Raw genomic sequence first — 21,139 nt, 5'->3', positions numbered from 1 at the left:
CACACTTCCCCAAAGTGCTTGGTGCCATTGATTGCACCCATGTGGCTCTACGTCCACCCAGGGCAACTGAACACATCTATAGAAACCGCAAGCACTGGCATTCCATCAACGTGCAGGTAGTATGTGATGCCAAGGGAATCATCACCTCAGTATATGCCAACTATCCAGGGTACACCCATGATAGTTTCATTTTCAGAATGTCACCCCTAAACCGGGACCTAGAAGCTGGGCGGCATGGCGATACATGGCTGCTTGGTGAGTATAAATGCCTCTGCACATGCATGCATATCAGATACTGAGTAATGTCACAACCCCACTAATGATACCCATCATCACCTCCCCAGGGGACAGCGCCTACCCTCTGAGCACCCACATGATGACGCCAATTCGGAACCCCCCACACCACCTGAGGTAAGATACAACACAGCCCATATTGCAAACCGGGGCATAGTGGAGCGCACATTCGGAGTGCTCAAGTCATGCTTTCGCTCCCTTGACCGCTCTGGTGGGCAGCTGCTATATGCGCCCCCAGTAGTGTGCAGGATCATAGTGGCAGCATGTGTCCTGCACAACGTTGCAACCCGCTGGGGCCTGCTTGTGGACATGGTGGTGCCCCCACATTCCGAACCACATGTACGGCCGCTGCGCATGGGAGGTGAAAGGGCACATGGTGAGGCAGCCCGTACACATCTGGTGGCTAATTACTTCACCTAAAATCCTACCCCTGTGGAGTGCACACAGCCCTGGCACATACCAGCTGACAATCAATGATGATGACATAAGGGACAGTCAACTGTCACAACCTTACCAGCCTTAGATTGGTCATCTGAAGTGTCACATTGTGTGCATCCCTACCTTCTTAAAGACAACCAATGCTGTGTGACAAAAAAGAAACACATTCATGCTGCACACATGACTACCCCCTTGAAAAATACAACATGGAAATAGTGCCATGTCACCCGACCCCTCCCCATCTCAACTACCCAACACACCATGGCATGTCATGCAATGTGAAAGCAACAAAATGAATGCACAACACATTACACAAGTGTCACAAAGTGCACTGTTCCAAATGTAAACAGGCCACAGACAATATGCTCCCAGTAATCAATAAGAAAAAGCACACATGAACAAATACTTACCAGCAACACAGAACAGCAACACAGGATGAAACAGTGTCAAAATACGACAGTACAAAATCAAAATAGTGCAAGTCTCACAACCTGACTAAGGCAGCACATCGACCCCTTCCAACTGCAGAGTGTTGCTGTCAGGCAAATGTGTCAGTGTACTGCATACAACATGAACTGCATCTGCAAAGGAGACGGCCTTGTGAAGACATGAAGAAGGTACATGTGAATAAGTGAATAAGGAGAAAGTCATGGATGCACAAGCACATATCAATACACCATGCAATGTTCAATACAACAACAATCCCAACCAGGGATGTACACACAGTTTTGACCACAGAATGCCCACACAGCTCATGGGAGCCCAATGTCACTGTGTAAGTTACTGTCACTTGGTCACACCCTTTGCAAGCCCATGGGAAGGGGAAGCAGGAGGGGTGTGTGTGTGTCAGGAACCCAAGCATCTAACCCAAAGACAGGACAAGCCTGCATGTGCTCAGCTGGAATACAGATAACTGTTTAAAAAAAATAATCAAAAATGGCCATGTATGGACCAGGGGGGGGCACCCAGGAGGTTTGAGGACAGGGTGCACACCAACACCCACTTGCGTGGATGTTGCGAAAAAAAGATACCTCCATGGGCTCATGGCCTGCAGGGCTACGCTATTGTGGGAGAACTGCTGTCGCTCTCTTCACCCTCTGCTGCTACATCAGGAGGTGGCTGTGCTATGGGAGGCAGCCCACGCAAAGCCCTGGTATGGTCCTCCATGGCAGCAAGCATGTGGGCGTGGAAGGTTTCGTTCTGGAGGATGATGGTGCGGAGATCCCCATGCAGCACCTCATGGGTAGCCTGCATTTCTACCCGCATGGCCTCGCGTGATGCCTGGATCTCCGCACAGGTTGTCTGGAGCTCTTCTGAGAGTGAACGTGTGAGCTGCTCCAGCTGCTGTTGTGACCTAAAATTTTGGGAAGCCTCAAGTTCATCCAGAGTCTCCCTGAGGAAATGGAGTTCTAACCTCAGGGCTTCCCTGTAGCCCTGTGACTCTACAGATATGGCTTCGCGCAGAGTCTCCAGTGCCGCCCATCGGTCCCTGTTGGACGCCAACATGTCTTCCCTGTGTGATTGGCAAATGGAGTCTGTTGCCTGCTGTTGTTGCTCCATCTGCCTTTCAGGGGGGAGAATGGAAGTGGCCACCCTATCCATTGCCTGAGCCATCATTTCAACCGATGCTCCCTGTTGTGCTGCTATACTGTACATGGAGTTTTCCCATACAGTATTGCCTGGTGGCGTACGGCCACCGCGTCGGCGGGCTCCACATCTGTTTGGGGCAAGGCGATCTGCACCTTGCTGTGCTGGCACTGCCTGAGGCTGCAGGACTGCATTTCCCCTCTGATCTGCTGGCCCAGGAACAGGATCAGATGTTGTGGAGCGTGACCCTGCATCCGTAACCGCCAAAGGCGGAGTTACCAACACTGACATCCCCATAGAAGGGTCTCCCCCTGGTGCAGGTGGGTTGGACAGAACAGCATCCCTCCCAGTAACACTCACCTGCAATGCCACATATGTCTCACTGTCCGATTCAGCACCTGAATCATAGAGGTCTGGGGAGGTGCACCCAGAGACACCCGTGGACAGTATGGTCTGCAGGAGGTTTGGGTTTTCACCCACCACCACCCCACGTCCTCCACTGTTGCCCGGTTGTGGCTGAGGTCTGCACCATCTCCTCCACCTCAACAGCATCAAGTGCCTCATCACCTGCAAAAACATGAAAGACAAGAAATGGAAACAGGCATGAGAACCATAGCACACACATAGGCCTGACAAGCCAGAGATCCAGTACATGAATTACACATGTCCCACATGACTATAACCCTGGCATGCATGCACTGTCAATGAGTTTGAAGGGGAGGCAAAAAGCAGACACTGAAGACTCCAAGATGGAAATGCAACACATTTGATGCATGCTGGATAGCACTGGCATCACACATTAGCCTGTGAGTGGCATGTCCAATGCACATACATGACACATGCCGGCACACAGATGGCATGTGGCATAGCCATGGTACATTTGACAAGAACAGCCATATGTTAGTGAATGAGTACTGTCACCCATCCATGTGAGATGGACATGATGAGATGAAAAATGCAAAATAGTGTGACAAAATATGCATGTGCCACACACTGCAACACATCCAGTGTACAATTATACACTGGATACATCAATGGTTGGTCACTTCAACATGACAGGAAAAAACAATCATGCTCCACATTCAAACAGGCCGCATAAATTAATGTGAGCAGGCACTTACTCAATCAGCCTGAATGGTCAAATCATTCCCATAACATGCTAATAAATGTGGGACATTGTGGGGTGTAATCTATGAAAGAAGCATGTCACATATGTGGCATTAGGGCAGAAAAATGTGTTGCAAAAATGGGAGGATTGAAACAATCAGGCTGAATGAACACTGAAAATTCCGAACAATGTTGTTGCAAGATGACATTTCAAGGGCAACTGCAGTAATGTGGTGCTAATTGGCCACTGTAGTCAGAAGGGATACTGTCATACCCAAATGCAAGGCTGGTGAATGGTTTGGAGGAAGCACATGGGTGACCCACACCACTCATGAGTACACACCCTCACCTGGCACTCAATCATAACACATCACCCAAGCAACATACACATGGATTACACACACATGCATGGGCACTCACCGGACAATGCTTCATAATCTGGTAGGACTCCCACGCCTTGGATCTGTTCCTCTGTGATGAAGGTTCCAGCAACAGACTCATGTTCAGTGAGCTGGTCGTCCTCTGGTGGAGACCCACCGGCAGTCACCAGAGCAGAGGCATGATTGGAAGCCAGCTTGTTCTTTGCTCTGTGTTTCAGGTCATTCCACCGTTTGTAGCAATCATCATCTGTGCGCCTCACAAATCCAAGGGCACTAATGTGGTCCGTGATGGTCTGCATGTGGGCCCTACGTTGAGCAGGCGTAGTCTTGCAGCCTGCAGTCACCACCATTTCGCGGCTATGTGCCAACACATAGGCCACAAGTGCATCAAGTTCGACATCATTTAAGCTAGGCTTCCTTGACGTGCCGGAGTGTGTAGCCGTGCCTGGGGTCTCAGCCTGTAGTGCAAGAGCACCCTTCTTCTTCTTCTTGTAAGGTGGTGCGGACCCTGAGTGGCTTACGCCGCTCTGGTCAGTAGGGGCAGAAGCGCAGGTGGTCTGGGTACTTGAAGCCTGTAAAGGCACAATGACCAAAGGTGTTGGTGCAGGCATTGGATGCAGGGTGATGGTGGCAGGGCCAACATCGGTGTGATGGACCTGGACTGACACTGTCCCGACTGGGAGACTCGGAGCTCGGGTAGAATGAGCTGCAGCTGCCCCTGCAGTCTTCCCACCCTGGCTACTTGGGGGAGCAGATGACATTGCTGCCCAGATCCACATGGCCTGGTGACAGCAACTGTCACCGCCACACGTGGCTTAGACTTGGTGACCAGCAAGTCAGCCTGGGAGTCATCCGATGCCGGTTCTGTTGACAAAATGGGCCGGTCCAACAAGGGCTGAGCTGGGATGGTGTCAGCTACGTTTAACACAACCATTTGGGGGGGCATAGGTGCCCCCGATTGGTCCTTCACACACTGGGCTCTAGGGGCACCCTGGCCACGTCCCCTACTGCGACCACCATACCCACCTCTTTGAGATCGACCACCTTTGCCTCCCTTACTGCTTGGTCACCTCCCAACCATGGCACTGATGTTGTTTTGCGTATGGGAGTTGCAGTAAATAATTGTACTGGGCAATTGGGGTGAAAGAGGTAGGGTACTAGATGGAATTTGTACCCTACTGCTCTAGCAAGGCTGTCTGTGACCCCTGGGGGAAGATGACAGGTCACGCAATGCACAGGCACCCCTAAAACTAAAGTACACATGCACGCAACCCCTGGTAGACCACGTGCGTGGAAAAATGAACCTGCACTATGCTGTGGCACCCAGAAACACAAAAATAAGCGTACGCGTGTTACACGCAGCCTACAATGAGCTCTGAAGGGGTACACGACACACAGGGGCAACCACAGTTGGAAAATACGTGCGCGACTCCCCGTCTGCCTTGAAAAAGAACGTGAAAAAGATGCATGTGTGCACGTTGGCAACACCCCCGCCAAAAGAAGAAAAGAACGCAGTCTGAGGAAACAGGGAGTACGAACTGGAAACGTTGTGAAGTAATCGCGTGTGAACCGACAAGAAGTACAAAATTCACCCACTCGCTCTCCACAAAAAGCACGTACAAGAAAATGGCGTCCTACGCGTATCTTTTAAGCTAACCCACACGTGTGACGTCACTTACGTGCGTACGCGCTATGGCCCTTTCCTCCAATTACACGCAGTCACACCTGGACGTGCAGTTTTTTCACATGCTGAATCACTATGCACCCGTCACGAGGGAAACGCCTGCGCGCGAAACGTCACAGACGCGCTAAGGGCATTTCCTCGAATTACGCACTGACGTGCACTTTTTTCATGTGCCAAATCACTCCGTATCGAGCGGCCACGCGAAAACACACGGAAGACCATGCTCCTGCCCAAAAGGCCATTTTCCTGCCCCCAAGAGCCCCGAGCACGCTCCCACCTGCCATCTGCCCACGTGCCCTGCTATTTGGTGCCTGCACATCAGCCATCTGCAGGGGTCCAGTTGCTGTGTCCACTCCTGCTGGAACAGAAGACTCCCGACTGGGATACCATCGCTCCACAGCCCAGCAGCCCCAGGACCCACTTGTCCACCCACGCCTGCCTCAGTGGTCGCCATGTCGGGGCAAACACCATCCAAGACCACTGGCGACCCCCAGCCAGAGAGGCAGAGGGCCACCAGCTTCAGTGAGGATGAAGTTGGTGTCCTGGTGGAGCATGTCCTGTGGCATTATGATGCCCTCTTCACACCAATGCGCGCCGACAAGGAAGGACGGGATAGGATCTGGGAGGACACTGTGGTTGCCATCAACGTGGAGGGGTGGCAACCCGCGACATCAAGCACGTCAAGAAGCGCTGGGAGGACCTCAGGTCCAGGACCCTCACCAAGGCCCGGTGGCTCGTGAAGGCAGAGGATGCAGAGGGGTGCCGGGTCCACCTGAGCAACATCCAGATGAGGGTCCTGGAACGCCTAAGCCCAGTGCTCCACGCCCAGATCCTTCGGAGGAAGACCCGTCTGGAGTCGAGCGGTAAGTGTCCAGGCATTGCTGTGTGAAACAGGGCATGTTGCAGTGTGCTGGTAGTCAGCTACTTGCCTGTTTGTGTAACATAGGCCATGTATGGATGTGTGTGTGCCGGGACATCATGGTAAAGCGTGTGAGACCAGTAATGCTTGAACCACATGGATGGTGCATGTGTTCCAATGAGACATGGGGAGCTGCATGCAGAATGCACACATGAATGCATGCCAGTCCCTGTTCTTGGACATGGGTGGGGGGTGAGAGATGGGTGCTGCTCTCATGTACATGTATGGTGTGCATGTCTGTGTGTCTGAGAAGCGTGTGTGTGACTTTGAAACGCCATGTATGCATGACACATGTCCGTGACGATGTATAGATTCACTCATGCAGTCTGGTCACTGTTGTATCCACTGTGTCTGTGGCGTACGAGCCATGATGCATGACCCTCCGGTGATGTGTGTGCATGGGATCATTATGAGCCATGATGCATGTGAGTTTGAAGGCAACATTTATGTCCATAGAGGGCCTTGTACATGGATTCTGATGTTGATTGCATGCGCCATGCCTGTTTCTGCATGTGCGTTGCGTGCATTGACCATGTGTTCTGGAGGGACTGGATGGAAGTGACGTTTGACTGTGCCACTCATGTGTTATTGCTTCCTGTCTAGGGGACTATTGTACAGTGGCCTGATGCTTGTGTTCTATGTCTCCCTCTACGTAGCGTCGAGTGAAGAAGAGGGCGGAGACGGCGCTGTGGAGCCAAGCAGCGGGAATGCCTCCAATGGGCGGCGACGCAAAGGCCCAGCCACCCTCACAGGAATTGCCATCATCCGGGAGCGAGGGGACTGGTGCCGTGTCTGCCATTACAGCTGTAGCAGAAGGGCCGGGTGAGCCCCCACAGGGGCTTGCAATGGCGGAAGACGGTGCAGAGACATCCAGGTTGGTGGTCTCCACAGAGGAGGAGGAACCCACTACTGAGCCGCACATGGGGCCTGGTGGGGGTAGTACCACTGGTGCAAGTGGTGCAGTCCAGGGCCAGGGTCAGGAGGCAGCACAGGTCACCGCTGAGGGGCCTGTGCATGTTGCTGTCCCTGGCCCTGTGACTGCACCACCATGCACCAGCAGGGATGCCCCGTCCCAGGCCCGTCCGCAGGTAGGGGGAGGCCCACGTCATCTGGCTCTCCACTACCTGCAGACGAGGGGACCCCTGACCGTATGCACTCCATCCTGATTGGTGTCGCGTTGTACATGTGTGACATTCATGATGACGTGCGTGCTTCCTGGGGGAGCATGCACACCATCACGAAGAGCTGCGTGGCAACGTGACACTGTTGGGAGGGGCCATGGTCGGTGGGTTCATACATGTGTCGCGCACTCTGGCGGACCTCTCCTCCTCTGTGGAGACTATGCACCAGTCGTTCTCCCTGCCGTCTTCCGGCCCGGATTCCACCAGGGCCCCCTGGGGACCTGGTCTGACCAACACAGCCAGCTTGGTGGAGATCCCATCCCTGCCACAGTCGGGAGTCGGCAGTCCAGAAACTGGAGACCAGCAGATGGAGGATGTGCAGGCATCATCGGACAGGGCACATGGACAGCAGCAGCATCAGCAGGCTCTAGGTGGGAGCAATGATGGCTCTGGGCCATCAACATCAGAGGGGCAGGCATTGGCCAGAGGGCAGGAGGACCCTGGAATGGGTGTGTCTTCTGTGTGGCTGCGGTTGGGCCAGCGTATAGTTGCGGAGCGGCGGCGGGCGGAAGAGGCGCGGCTCACCATGGTCAGGGCAGAGTTCTCCATGCGTCGGGCGTTGAGGCGGGCTGAGTGCCTCGAGGCAACTCGCAGGGAGTTGGAGGTGGACATGGCGTTATCCCTGCGAGACCTCGGGGCCAGGACAGAGTCCCGCCTCCAGGATATCGGCATGGAGTTCGATGGTGCCCTGGCCAGCAACATCACAGAGTGAGCCGCAGGACTTGCCCGCCACCATTGTATATAGTTAGTTAGTGGTAGGTTTCATTTCTGTTTTTATTTATTTTGGGGCGCTTGTACAATGCCCCACCCGTTTGTATATAGTTATTAAAAAGGTAAATTTTTTTTGTAGGTTTCCTTTGGGTTGTTGGGCTCATGGACCCTGGATTTTGGAATTGTATATATTGTAATACTGGATTGGATTGAATTTTTTTGTACATTTCTTACCATGGAGCAATGGATTTTATTTTCTTTTGGATCTTGTTTGATGGAAGAGCCCTTTGGAGACATTTTCATTTGGATTTATTTTGATGCAGCAATCATGTATTTTCTTTCATTCATTTTGGACATGCAGCCTTTGTTTATTTTTGGATTATTGTTTAAGTTTCTTCCATTTCCTTGCTTTTATTTGTAATATATTTTGGTTTCATACTTCATTTGTGTGGTATTCTCTCATTGGTTTCAGGCATGTCACGATGTGGTTTTTCACATTCACTGGCACCCAGTGTGACATGTGTTGATGTACATACTTGCCATTTGGGTTGTATCATGTAATGGCCATTTCAATGTGGGGTGGATGTGATACTCGGTTGGTTCTTTGGGCAGGGGTGGGGTGCCGTGGAATTTGGGTGGTCATAAGGGCCATGATTGTGGATCATGATGACGTGTTGGGGGGGGACATGTGTCAGGGCATGCTGGCAGGTGCCCATCACGGCTGGGTGGGTGAGTGGGTGGGGGGACATGTGTCAGGGCCTGCTGGCAGATGCCCATCACTGCTGGGTGGGGGGGTACAGGGGGACATGAGTCAGGGCGTGCTGGCAGGTGCATGTCACTGCTGGGTGGGGGGTGCAGGGGGACATGAGTTGGGGCCTGCTGGCAGGTGCCTGTCACTTCTGGGTGGGGGGGTGCAGGGGGACATGAGTCGGGGCCTGCTGGCAGGTGCCTGTCACTGCTGGGTGGGGGGTGGCAGGGGGACATGAGTCGAGGCCTGCTGGCAGGTGCCTGTCACTGCTGGGTGGGGGGGTGCAGGGGCACATGAGTCAGGGCCTGCTGGCAGGTGCCTGTCACTGCTAGGTGGGGGGGTGGCAGGGGGACATGAGTCGGGGCCTGCTGGCAGGTGCCTGTCACTGCTGGGTGCGGGCGTGGCAGGGGGACATGAGTCGGGGCCTGCTGGCAGGTGCCTGTCACTGCTGGGTGGGGGGGTTGCAGGGGGACATGAGTCGGGGCCTGCTGGCAGGCACCTGTCACTGCTGGGTGGGGAGGGGCAGGGGACATGTGTCGGTGCTCACTTGTGCATGGTGACTGTGGCCTGGCTGGGGGGCATGGCCAGGGTGGATGGGCTGCCTGTGGGGCATGGCCATGGGTGCAGGGTCGTTCCCTGTGGTGTGGGCTGCCTGCAGGCCCTGGGGAGGGTGTTGAAGGCTCACCTGGGAGGACACACACTGCCAATTCGCGTTGGGGCACCCCAGTCATACACATAGCCTGCTCGCACAGGGCCTACCGCGTGTGAAACTCCCCGCGAACCCCAGTAATACACGTACCCCACTCCCACAGGGCCTATCGCGTGTGAAACTCCCTGCGTACCCCCCAAATACACGTACCCTGCTCGCACAGGGCCTACCACGTGTGAAACTCCCCACGAACCCCAGTAATACACGTAGCCTGCTCGCACAAGCCCTATCACGTGTGATAATTCCAATGCACCCCAGGAATACACGTTCCCCGCTCGGCGTTTTCTGTATAGTGGCCCTGTAAGGTAGCAGCCCTTTGAGCTGGTCCTGGGTTAGTGCAGCCCTTTGTGCTGCATTGGGGATTTTGATGGCCTTTCCTTGTGCAAGGGGCGTTCTTGGGGGCGTAACTGGTGCTGCGGGATGTTCTCTGCGCCAGGGCTAATTTTCCCTTGGGAATTCCATGAATATGCGGTGCGCCAGAATGCTGTTTAGCGCACCCGGCTGGCGCACGCCGGTGCACGATCCCTCTCTGCGCTGCTCGCGTGCGCTGCCTCTGCGCTGAAATCTATGAATTACCCTGCAAATCTCTTGCGATGAATCGACAAACGACTCACTTTCATATTCCACCATCTCTGACACTGAATACAGTGCATCATCCGCAGACTCGCCGGCGCATCATAGACCCCAAACGGAAGATGATGAACATGACTTCTCAATAGTACTTCTGGAATTTGTCGACCCAATAAAACACTCAAAAGCGTCCAGAATCTGTCTTCACCAACAAAATCCAAAAACACTTAATCCAACAATATTAAACAGAAACAGCATATTATGGCTATTCCACGTAATCCCACAGCTGGCCACAATTCGATCCAAAGACATTGATGTCCAACTCCATCTGGTACATATCGATCTGCAAGCAGAATCTATAATGAAGGACATACTGAGTCAAAAAAGTCAACTAGCAAAACTGGGATTCACCTGCAACGAAGTACCCGAAAGCTACAACAGCGCTAATAAAAAAAACAACAAACCATGGCGAAACAAAAAACAAAATCATGATCGAAACCATCAACTAAGGACCCCTATAGATGGCCCAAACTCTTATTCGGAAATCCATGCACAACCAGATTACAACACAACGACGCCTGAAAAAAGACATGAGATCTGGAGAGACATGACCCACACCGATCGCTACGCAAACCACACCTAAGAATCTCACAAGGATAACAGAAACACATGGAAAACATACCTATAACCATCAACATCCAGTGAACCAAAACAAGAAGAGTACTCACTAGGATTTTGGCACACCAGAGGACACAGTCACCTTCTTGAAGAAGGTGCCAAAGAACTAAAACAATTGAACATAATATGCCTACAAGAGACATGGCTGACGTCGGAAGTAACATGGGATGGTTATGGCACACACATGAACCCAGAAATTCATCCACAACACAGCAGGCCCTCATCGGGAATGCAGATACTAACTAAAATAGATTTCAATTGGTCAATACTGACTAAGAAGAACTTACATCCATGGGCCTAATACCTGATCTTACTCATAAACCACATAGCGATGAACCAAACAACTAGAGATACTGCACAGAAACATCTGGGAATCTTCAACATCTACTGGAACCCAAATGCCATGAACGACAATCAGTTTATCGACTTAATATGCAAAGATTTAGACACCTTGGCAAGCAAATATGTTGATATCGAATTCATAATTGCCGGAGACTTTAACATCCATCTATTCAACGCAAAGGGAACACCAAAGGAAACGACTGACCTAACCCCAAGAGCGAGAAAATGGGTCAAAGAAACAGCCATGCGTCAACTAACTCTCACAGGGAAACCGCTAAATGAACATGGCCAATTGCAACCAACATGGTCACGCGCCAACTCAAGAACCATCATTGACTACATATTTATTTCAGTAGGAATATCGCAAACACTCACATCCACAACCAATTACCCGCAAGAGAACAGCGATCACCATCTAATGTGATTACCTGGAAGAACCCACGTGTCCAGCAAGTCCAATCGAAACTTCCGGATTTAGAACTAGCCAATGGCATGACCAAACTTCGTATAAAACAACACCACAAATTTGATCACTCAGATCACTCTCCTTATTATCTGCGAATTATGCTCTATCCTCCCTTTCCTCTTCTATTTCCTCCTCCCTTGATCAACTTTACCCCCTTTCTCTCTTCCGCCCAACCCGGAAACCCTCTCAACCTTGACTTACTCCTCAACTCCTCTCTATGCAACGCCTTCTCCGAGGTCTCGAAAGACTCTGGCTCCAAACTCCCTCGCTTCCTAACCAAACCTCTTACTTCTCTTACCACGCACTCTACGACTCTTGTCTTGACTCAGCTAAATCCTCTTACTACTCTAACCTACTCCAATCTCAAGCCACTCACACTCGCCGTATCTTCCAAACTCTCTCTCGACTTCTCTCTCCCCCCACTCCTGATCCCTCCTCCAACTCTACACTCTCTCCTTCTGATTTCGCTAACTTCTTCTCCTCTAAGATTCTCACCATTCGGCAAAAAACCCACACCCTCTCAGATTTCCCCTCTTCTCCTCCCCCCTCCCTCATCCTGCATGTCCATCTTCTCTCCCGTCTCCCCTTCCAAAGTCTCCACCCTCCTATCCAAAGTCCACCCCATGTCCGCCCCAACTGACCCTCTCCTACCTGTCCTCTTGAATACGGCGTACCCCAAGGTTCGGTACTTGGTCCTTTCCTCTTCTCTCTTTACACCTCCCTCATTGCCCCTGTTATCTCCTCGTTTCACATCTCCGACCATTTCTATGCCGATGACACTCAACTCTTTCTCTCTTTCTCCTCCTTCTCAACTGACCTTCACCTAAAACTCTCTTCCTGCCTTACTGCCATTAAGAACTGGATGTCTTCCAGCTTTCTCTCTCTTAACACTGACAAGACTGAAGTTGTAATCTTTCCCTCCAACTCTCTTCCCCCTTCCTTTCCTGCCCCATTCATTCACTTGCCTCCCTCTAATCTCCCTATCCCTCTCCAAGCTTGTAATTTAGGCGTTCTTTTTGACTCCTCTCTATCCTTCTCCCAACATATTTCCCTCACTTCTCGCACCTGTCGCTACCACCTCTTCAATATTCGCAAAATCTGTCCCTCTCTCACTTTCCACGCTACCAAACTCTTAATCTCCTCCCTCATCTTCTCTCGCCTCTTCTACTGCTCTTCCCTACTCTTTGGACTTCCTACTTCTCATCTTGCCCCTCCTAAATCCATCTACCACTCTGCTGTTCGTACCCTCTGTCTCCTTACCTCCTGTGACTCCATCTCTACCTCTCTCTCTTACCTTGGCTGGCTTCCATTTCACTCCCAACTTAAATTTCACTTTCTCTGCCTTATCTTCAAATCTCTCCATGGTCTCGCTCCCCCTTGTCTCTCCTCCCTTCTCTCCTTCTACTCCCCCTCCTGTTCCCTTTGGTCCGCTGACCATTTCCTTCTCACTGTACCTCCGTCCCCCTGTGCCTCCTCCCATTTCCGCTCCTTCCAACACCTAGCACCTCTGCACTGGAACTCCCTGCCTTTTGCTATCCGTTCTATCCCCACCTTCACCTCATTCCGCACTTCTCTTAAATCTCTCCTCCTCCATTCTCCTCCTTGAAACCCCTTCCCCCTTCTGCTTCCCCCCTCCTTATTCTTTCCTCTTGACTATCTCCCCCCTCTCCTGCCTCCCCTCTCTCACCCTTCCCCTTCCCTCCTACTACTCATCTCCACCAATCCCCCCCTATCCAGTCCCACTCCCCTTTTCTCCCTATCCCCTTCAGTTAATTGCTCTTCTCACTGTTTTGTTGAGTGATTCATATTGTAATTGCTTCCACCGTTATATTGATTATGTTTTATGTATTATGTTGTTCCATTGTAAAGCGCTTTGGTGTAAGGAGCCTTATAAATCAATACATACAAATACAAATTCCAGATAACGATAAACTAAACTATCCATGGATACTACAAAAATACCAACAGCGAATGACAAACCACGCGAAACCAGAGACCTCACAAACATCAGTTTAACCATGAGATCAACCAGATTAAAATCAAATTACAGAAAAAAATAAGTACCCTAAAAGAATTCAACACAACTACCGTCAGACAAGAAATTAGAAAACAAAAACAAAAACACTCAAACAGAATAAAGGAAGTAAAAGCCTGACTACAACAAACTGATGCTGAAGCAATCTTGCTAGCCTTGAATCAAAGAAACACAAGACAAATTTGGGTACTCCTGAATCAGAAGAACAAAGCATCAGACCGGATGACCCAAGAGGTCAAGGAACAAGATTGGACCCATTACTTTACAAACATGTACAAGGAGAGAAACGGTACGAAACAAAAAGATAAAGCACCATCGACTATCGCATGGAACCTCAAATGGGAGACAGAAGACATTGAAAGGACAATAAAGGCCCTAAAAACATTGCAAGCACCAGGGCCAGCTGGCCTCTCGAACGCATACCTAAAAGCCGCCCCAGAAGAATGGGCAATATTATTTGTACAGCTGCTCATATTGATGGGACACACTCAGCAAATACCAACCAGCTTGAAAACTGCAACAGTTATCCCAGTCTACAAACAAGGTGACTGAAAAAAAAATGGAAAATTACAGGCCGATAACTCTCTTGGACCCGCTGGGAAAATTGTTTGCCTCCTTCCTTCTCAAACAATTGAACCAATGGGCAACCGATAATGAAAGAATGCTTAAACAACAAACCGGATTTGTCCGCAAGGTTGGAACCAACATCAACCTCCTAATCCTAAACATGATCAAACAAGAAGCCAGGACAAAACAACAACAGGTATTCGTGGTCTTCATTGACCTAAAATTGGTATTTGATACAGTGAACCGACAAAAACTGTGGACAAAATTGACAGCGTGGAAATGCCCAGATGCAATTCTGAACCCAATCAAACAGCTGTACTCAAACACTACGATACGAGTCAGATTAACAAAACAAGGAATGTTGACAAGCCCAATGCAAACTTGGAGCAGCCTAAAACAAGGATGCCCAATGGCAGCAACACTATACAACCTCTATATTTCAGATTTTGTCAACGAAATCCAAGACATAACAACAAACCCTCTGAAGATAAATGACGAAGCTGTCCAAACGCTGATCTACACAGACAATATCATAATACTAGACAAAACGCTGTCTGGCCTTCAAATCAGTCTTGCAAAACTAGACCAGTACATGATCAACAATGAGCTACAAATGAATATGACAAAAACAAAACTGGCAAAGCTATCAAAGCTAAATGGGAAGAAGCAAATACCACCAATAGTTACACTCAGAGGCGAGCCCATCAAAATAGTGAACCACATCAAATATCTAGGCGCTATGATCAACCCATCTCACAACGAACAGGAACGGAAAGATGACCTAGAAACAAAATCTCAATCAGTAGCCCGCCAAGGTCTTTTCTTCCACTGTAAATTCAGCAAATTCTCATTTTAACCGGCAATAGCTCTACTCAAACAAAAGGTAGTTCCAATACTTACCTGTGCCGGCGAAACTCTAATCAACCAACAACATATCAAGTGGCAGAAATACGAAGCAATTTTTTGGAGGAAAACACTAGCATTACCAGCCAACTTCCCGATGCCGAGAATTCGCCACGAACTTGCTTTGCAATCACTCGATTCAATAATCGTGTGGAAACAAATTGATCAATACAGAAAAATCATAACAAATGAAAGAATTCCTGAAATAGAGATCCTACGTAAAAATAAGAACGCATTACACATGACTGCATTATCTCAATGGTCAACACAGATTGAGAAACTGATGCAACTTGAAGAGATCTCCAAGGAGAATCTGATCCATACCCCACAATACGCAAAACCCAAACTGCAACACAATGACTGGATAAAAACACAAGCACAACAAATGCTCTACAAAAGATTTATAAGATGTGAAACAGAATCTAGAGCACTAAAAGAAATTCCAGACTATCTAATCCAATTTCCTGATCAGAAGATCCGTGACCTCTACCTGCTTCTCCGTTTGAACATTCTCCCAACGCGAGAGTACTTAGTCCAAACCAGACAAATGGACCCAAAGAACGTGCACTGTAGATTCTGTAAGCAAGAAAACATCACCAAATCTCTTTTGCATCCAATAATAATCATGTCCCGCATTGACAGAGAAACGAAACCTGTTCAGAGACTTTTTTGGCATCTCAAAGAAGCAGTTAAAGACACAGGATAGATGGTCACACATTTTTAGGGGCATGGACACACCTTTAATGTTTACAATCATCAAATTCTGGATAGAAATAATGAAATAAAACAATACCCTAACATAACATCAACAGCGAAGTGACAAAATAATGACAAGTTTGGATACCAAACATACCATTAAAAAAAAAGGAGTTTCTACGGTTGAAGTTGCAAGGAATGTGTGTGAAGTGGAATGCAGTGGGATGAAGTGAGCAAGTGGCTCTAAGAGGTGTGTTGAAGATTGGTGGATTGCTTGTTAGGAGCTGCATCTTTGCTTTTTGGAAGGGTAACGAGGTGGTGTGGATGTTATGGAGGTAAATAATGAGTGTGAAGATCGTAAGCTGTAGACGTGCAATGGATGAACTGGGTTGAGAAGGCAGATGCATGAGCTGGTGGCTCGGTAGAGCACGGTCACTAGCTCGTGTGACAGCATGTGGATACAGTTAGGGGGGGGTGTCAGGGCCTCAGAGGGGTTATTGAGGTTTTAGTTTTGTGGCATACTGGTGAAATACATACACAAATGATAGTAATACATACACAAGTTATAGCTAGATTGAAATAGACTGTTTTGATATATTGGTAATCGGGTGAAATACATGCACCACGATAGCTAAAGAGTAGGCTGGTTCAGTATTCATGCATCATGTGGGCTAGAAACCTACAGATGTCTGAGATAGAATAGGCTTTGTGCACTTTGTGTCAGAACATGTTGGATTCTCTAAATCGGGCATCTCCCTCATGTGTTTTTTTATTTTCTTGTTTGAAATAAAATACAGCGATAATATTAATTGGCGTGTCCACTAAAAATGGCACAGCCACTTACAGACACTTTAAATGTATGTTATAGTTCTCTTCTACCAAGAAACATAGGACGTATCCACAACTATTATTTGATCAAGCAACAATAGATGACACATCTAGTTAAAGACAATGAATGCCCTCTTGTGCCTAAAAGGTATTCTAAGATTTGTTACTAACAACTCCGTAAGCAATGACCTTTGGGAAACCAGGTTCTCTCTAATAAGGAGACTGCCATTAGCTGCATACTCACTCAATCTGAGACAGGAACAAACCATCTAAATATTCATACCCTTTTTGGGTAATTTCCCAAAAGTAATTTTGTGTGGAAAAAAGCCCAGCCTTGAGAAAGTCATAGATGAGGTCGAAACACGTGTTGGCTACTGGGCCCTTTGGGCATTTAGAATTTGAAAATACAATTATGAGGGGGATTTTGACTATGGAATAAACCATTTCACAAAACCAAAACAATAATCCATTTGTATTTATGAGACAGACCATCAACCCATTGTCGGGGGGAAATTCTGCCGGGGTCGGCCGGGCCGTCCGCAGACCTCCGGGCAGGGAGGCCCCAACTCCTCCCGTATATCCCAAAAGAGATAGAGTATGAGACACACGCAAGAAGCAAGGTGACTCTGCTGTTTATTAGACAAAACGGCAGGGATGGGTCAAGGAGCGTACGCGTCCGTCCTGACACACACACAATCGCGGGGCTCGCAGGCCCTTTTCACCTTAGTATGACACGCTACTTGCGTCACTTGGAAAGTTTTAGCAAAAACCTATCTCCACTCTGGATTGGTTACTCGAGTGGTAGGGTTAGTATAGCGCACATATAGAGAACGGTGTTATTGGCTGAGAGTTAGTCAGGTGGTATACCTGGGCTGTCCCTTCAATTTGATACATGAAAATTGTTACATGAAGATCTCTGAGGATTGGTCAATGTGAATGGCGTCAGTGATATGAACCCCAAGTTCTAATTGGTCCGCTCGCGAGCCTCCCAGTCTGGGACTATCGCTGTTCCCAGCTCGCGGTGCACCTGTCATTTGCAACAATGTTTTAATATGGGTAGGTGTAAACAATGTGAGGATTTATTCATATGTTGGGAGGTCGAATACTCCCACTGCTGCAGATGTCCAAATGAGTCTTTTAATTGTATCGGCCTGTGTCTCGAAACGTGGGATTCAGGCGTCTCCTTCCTCCTGGGCTTGGCATCTTGTCAGGTTTGACTTTGTCACGTGAGGTGGGACCGTGTTTGAGGCAAAATTCAACACAATTAATATTGTTTTTCCTACTGTGTGCCTGGTTTATCTTGCAGGTACGAACTTGGCATTGGCTTGCAGCGTGTGAGATTGCAACATCGTGCCCTTGGCGGTGTGCTTTCGCCGGGCTCATTTTGCAGGGTCAGCAACCCAGTTCTTGCTCATTCAATGTTCATGGAAGCTTTTGCCTGCGGCCTACTTGGGCCTGGTGCATAGGTGGGACCGTTTGATGCAGAACGCTTTAGGTTACGGTATCATATTGCTTTGTCCTCAGTATCGTGTCCCCGTTATATTCTTCATTATGGTACATGGCTCTTTAGAAGAAGCGTGAGCAAGCCTTTTTTATATAAGTTCATGATGCGTCTTGCGTTTCTGCATTTTGAAAGCCTATGTGGAAAATAATAAAGATGTACGTCCGTGAGTATGTCTGTCGCCTACGTCATAGCACTGAGTATATTCTTCGTGTAGATTGGTGCGGGAGTGTCCGGTGAGTATATTTGCACAGGTGTGCTGACCGTTGGCTAAGTCATCATGGCATCTCTAACGACGTGTAGGTTTAGTCGAGTTGGTCCGTGCCGCAGGTGTCGGCATGGACAGGACGGGCTGTTGGGCAGGTAGATGGGCACATCCGTATGTTCCTGTACCAGGGTATTTGGCCGTCCGGTAGATAGTCAAACTCCTCTTGTGGCGGGTGTCTGGGCCGTGATCCTCTAGGCCAAGCGCGAGAGGGGAAGGGCGGGAGCCTGTTCTTCCATTCTCCCACTTCAGTCCCCCCTCTGGTCGACTTGTCGACCACAAACATATCCTTTTCTTTATCTCCTCTTACTCTCCATATTTTAGTTATTCCTCCCAAATGTCCATAGTGGTTAACATGGTCTTCGAATGACCAATACATATATTCACATGTTCCTCCAGGAGTGCAGTATACCCATTTCTCTATGTAGCTCCTTGGGTTTCTTGGGTTTTTGAGTTTTACAGATGGTGGGTCCAGGTGGTGGTGATGATCTGGTTGCGCAACTTCTCCCTCTCTTTTATTATTGTACCTGTGTGTTGGCCGTCATCTGTTGGAATCAAGAGGTGTATACCAACCATTTCGATCATCTTGTCTGTGGTGCGTGCCTTCCGGGCCTTCCAAAATCTTATTATGATCAGTGCAGCTCCAGTCAAGATAGTGCATCCAACTATAATCTTCAGTCCATCTGACAGCCAGGATGGCATCCATGACCATAATATTGAAAACCAGCTCTCATCCTTTTTCACACCTTTACTTTCATCCATCATTTTTGAGTGCATCTGGGCCAATTGTGACACAGCTTCCGTGAGGGTACCATTGTCAGCATCGTTAGCAGGAATGAATGTGCAGCATGATTGTCCTATCTTTGCGCAAACTCCTCCTTCAATTGCTGTGAGGAGGTCCAGTACATATCTGTTCTGTAGTGCAACCATTTTTACTGCTCGCAATTCCTCTTTTATTGCATTGAATCCACTTACTGTAGAGTTGATTGTCATCATTAGTTCCCACCTAGTTATCTGGAGCCATTTTGCGTTTGCGTAAGCCTGCAGTCCAGGATGTATTATTGAGGAGAAGAACATAGCTGCTCTGCTGAATAGTCTGTGTTCCGGCGGTATTGAGGTCAGTGCTGTTTCCGACCTTCCCCACAGGTAATTTCCTGTCAGAGGTTCTCCTTGTCTTTTCCTTCTGTTGAGGACAGTGTCGTTGCCGTTGCGTCGGTTCTCTGATCCTTTTCGAGGCTGTGCAGATCTCTTCTTCCTTTTGTTTCCTTCATCCATCTTGGGGAAATTCGCCATGTTCACATGCTTCTGGGGTACCACTAGTGATGGTACATTAACGTGTACTATAGTGCATACACCATTCCACAAAGGGGGCAGTGTGTGATACGCCTTGTCTCCACAGGCCCAGTAATGGTCCATTACCACTGCTGTTCCTGCTCCCCCCTCAGGTAACTCCATCACGCTTTCACAGTTGGTGTTGTATCCTACATCCACCTCTCCTTTATGTTGGTAGCATACCTTAGGCGCAGTTAACGGCAATATTGTTATTGGGTCTTCATCCTTCTCCATCCACGTAAGCATGGGTACGTACTTGACCCAAGTCATCCAACATCTGTGGTTATGTCCATCAATAGTTGAAATATTTTCTCTTGTTATCATGTTGCTGCCAACCACTCCTATGTCCCATTTGTTGTCCATGTACACCTTCCCTGTTATTATCATCAGTGGTCTTTCCCAACATCCGTTTTTACCAGGGACTTCAGCGGCGTACCAATCACATGGTAGGTACTGCAGTGTTACCTTCTTTGTTTCTCCTTTTTCAGGACCACTTGTTATGTATCTGAATCCTTCAGCATGTAGACTGCTCTTGTGGTAACTCAAATAAGTCTTAAGGAAGTTGTTTTCATATGGATATGTATCTCCTGTTTTCCACACCAGATGCACAACTGTCCCTTGAAATCTTCCTTTCGTCTGGAACAGTGCCAGGTATATTATACATCGTGCTATTTTTCCATCTATCTCCGTAGCAACAAATGTTCGAGAAGCGCTCATGGCGTATGGGATCAATGAGCAAACGTAGCAGCTGTCTTCTGTTGTCTGCTTGCCTATTTTGGTCATGTGTTGGTACCACATGTTGTTAGAGACGTGTGCTGAATCTTGTACATAGTTGTCAATGCCTTTATTATCTGAGTATGTGCTGCGTTTGACTGGTGTGGGGTTTTACTAGTACCACCTGACGTAACACCTGTTGCAGCTGGGGATGGGGGTATGTTAGGTTTGGGTACAGCAATAATATCAATAGCATAGCTGTACTGCCATACAGAGGCAGCCAAGAACCCGGTGATCATTAAAATCCCTATCAATTTTATTACAAATGCTAATTTCACCGGCATTTTGCTCTTACCTTGCTGCAGTCCGGCAGCTTATTCTTGCGACGTTACAGTTGCCCGCCTGAAAATTCTTAATATGCTAGTTATTAAGGTTAGTTATTGTTATTAAGCTCTCCCTATCAAGTAGTCATTCAGTGCCCAGG

At 48.7% G+C, this 21,139-nt stretch overlaps 1 long non-coding RNA gene across 3 annotated transcripts in view; it reads left to right on the top strand.

The window, feature by feature from the left end:
• Positions 1-21,139, top strand: part of LOC138569657 (uncharacterized) — a 1,296,145-nt gene that overhangs the window by 100,275 nt on the left and 1,174,731 nt on the right. The window lies entirely within an intron of this gene.

The sequence above is a fragment of the Ambystoma mexicanum genome, chromosome 2q (assembly GCF_040938575.1).
Source record: "Ambystoma mexicanum isolate Mex_15411 chromosome 2q, UKY_AmexF1_1, whole genome shotgun sequence".
Lineage (NCBI taxonomy): Eukaryota > Metazoa > Chordata > Amphibia > Caudata > Ambystomatidae > Ambystoma > Ambystoma mexicanum.
Note: the sequence above shows the minus strand (reverse complement) of the source record. Positions and strands in the feature narration are given on the sequence as shown.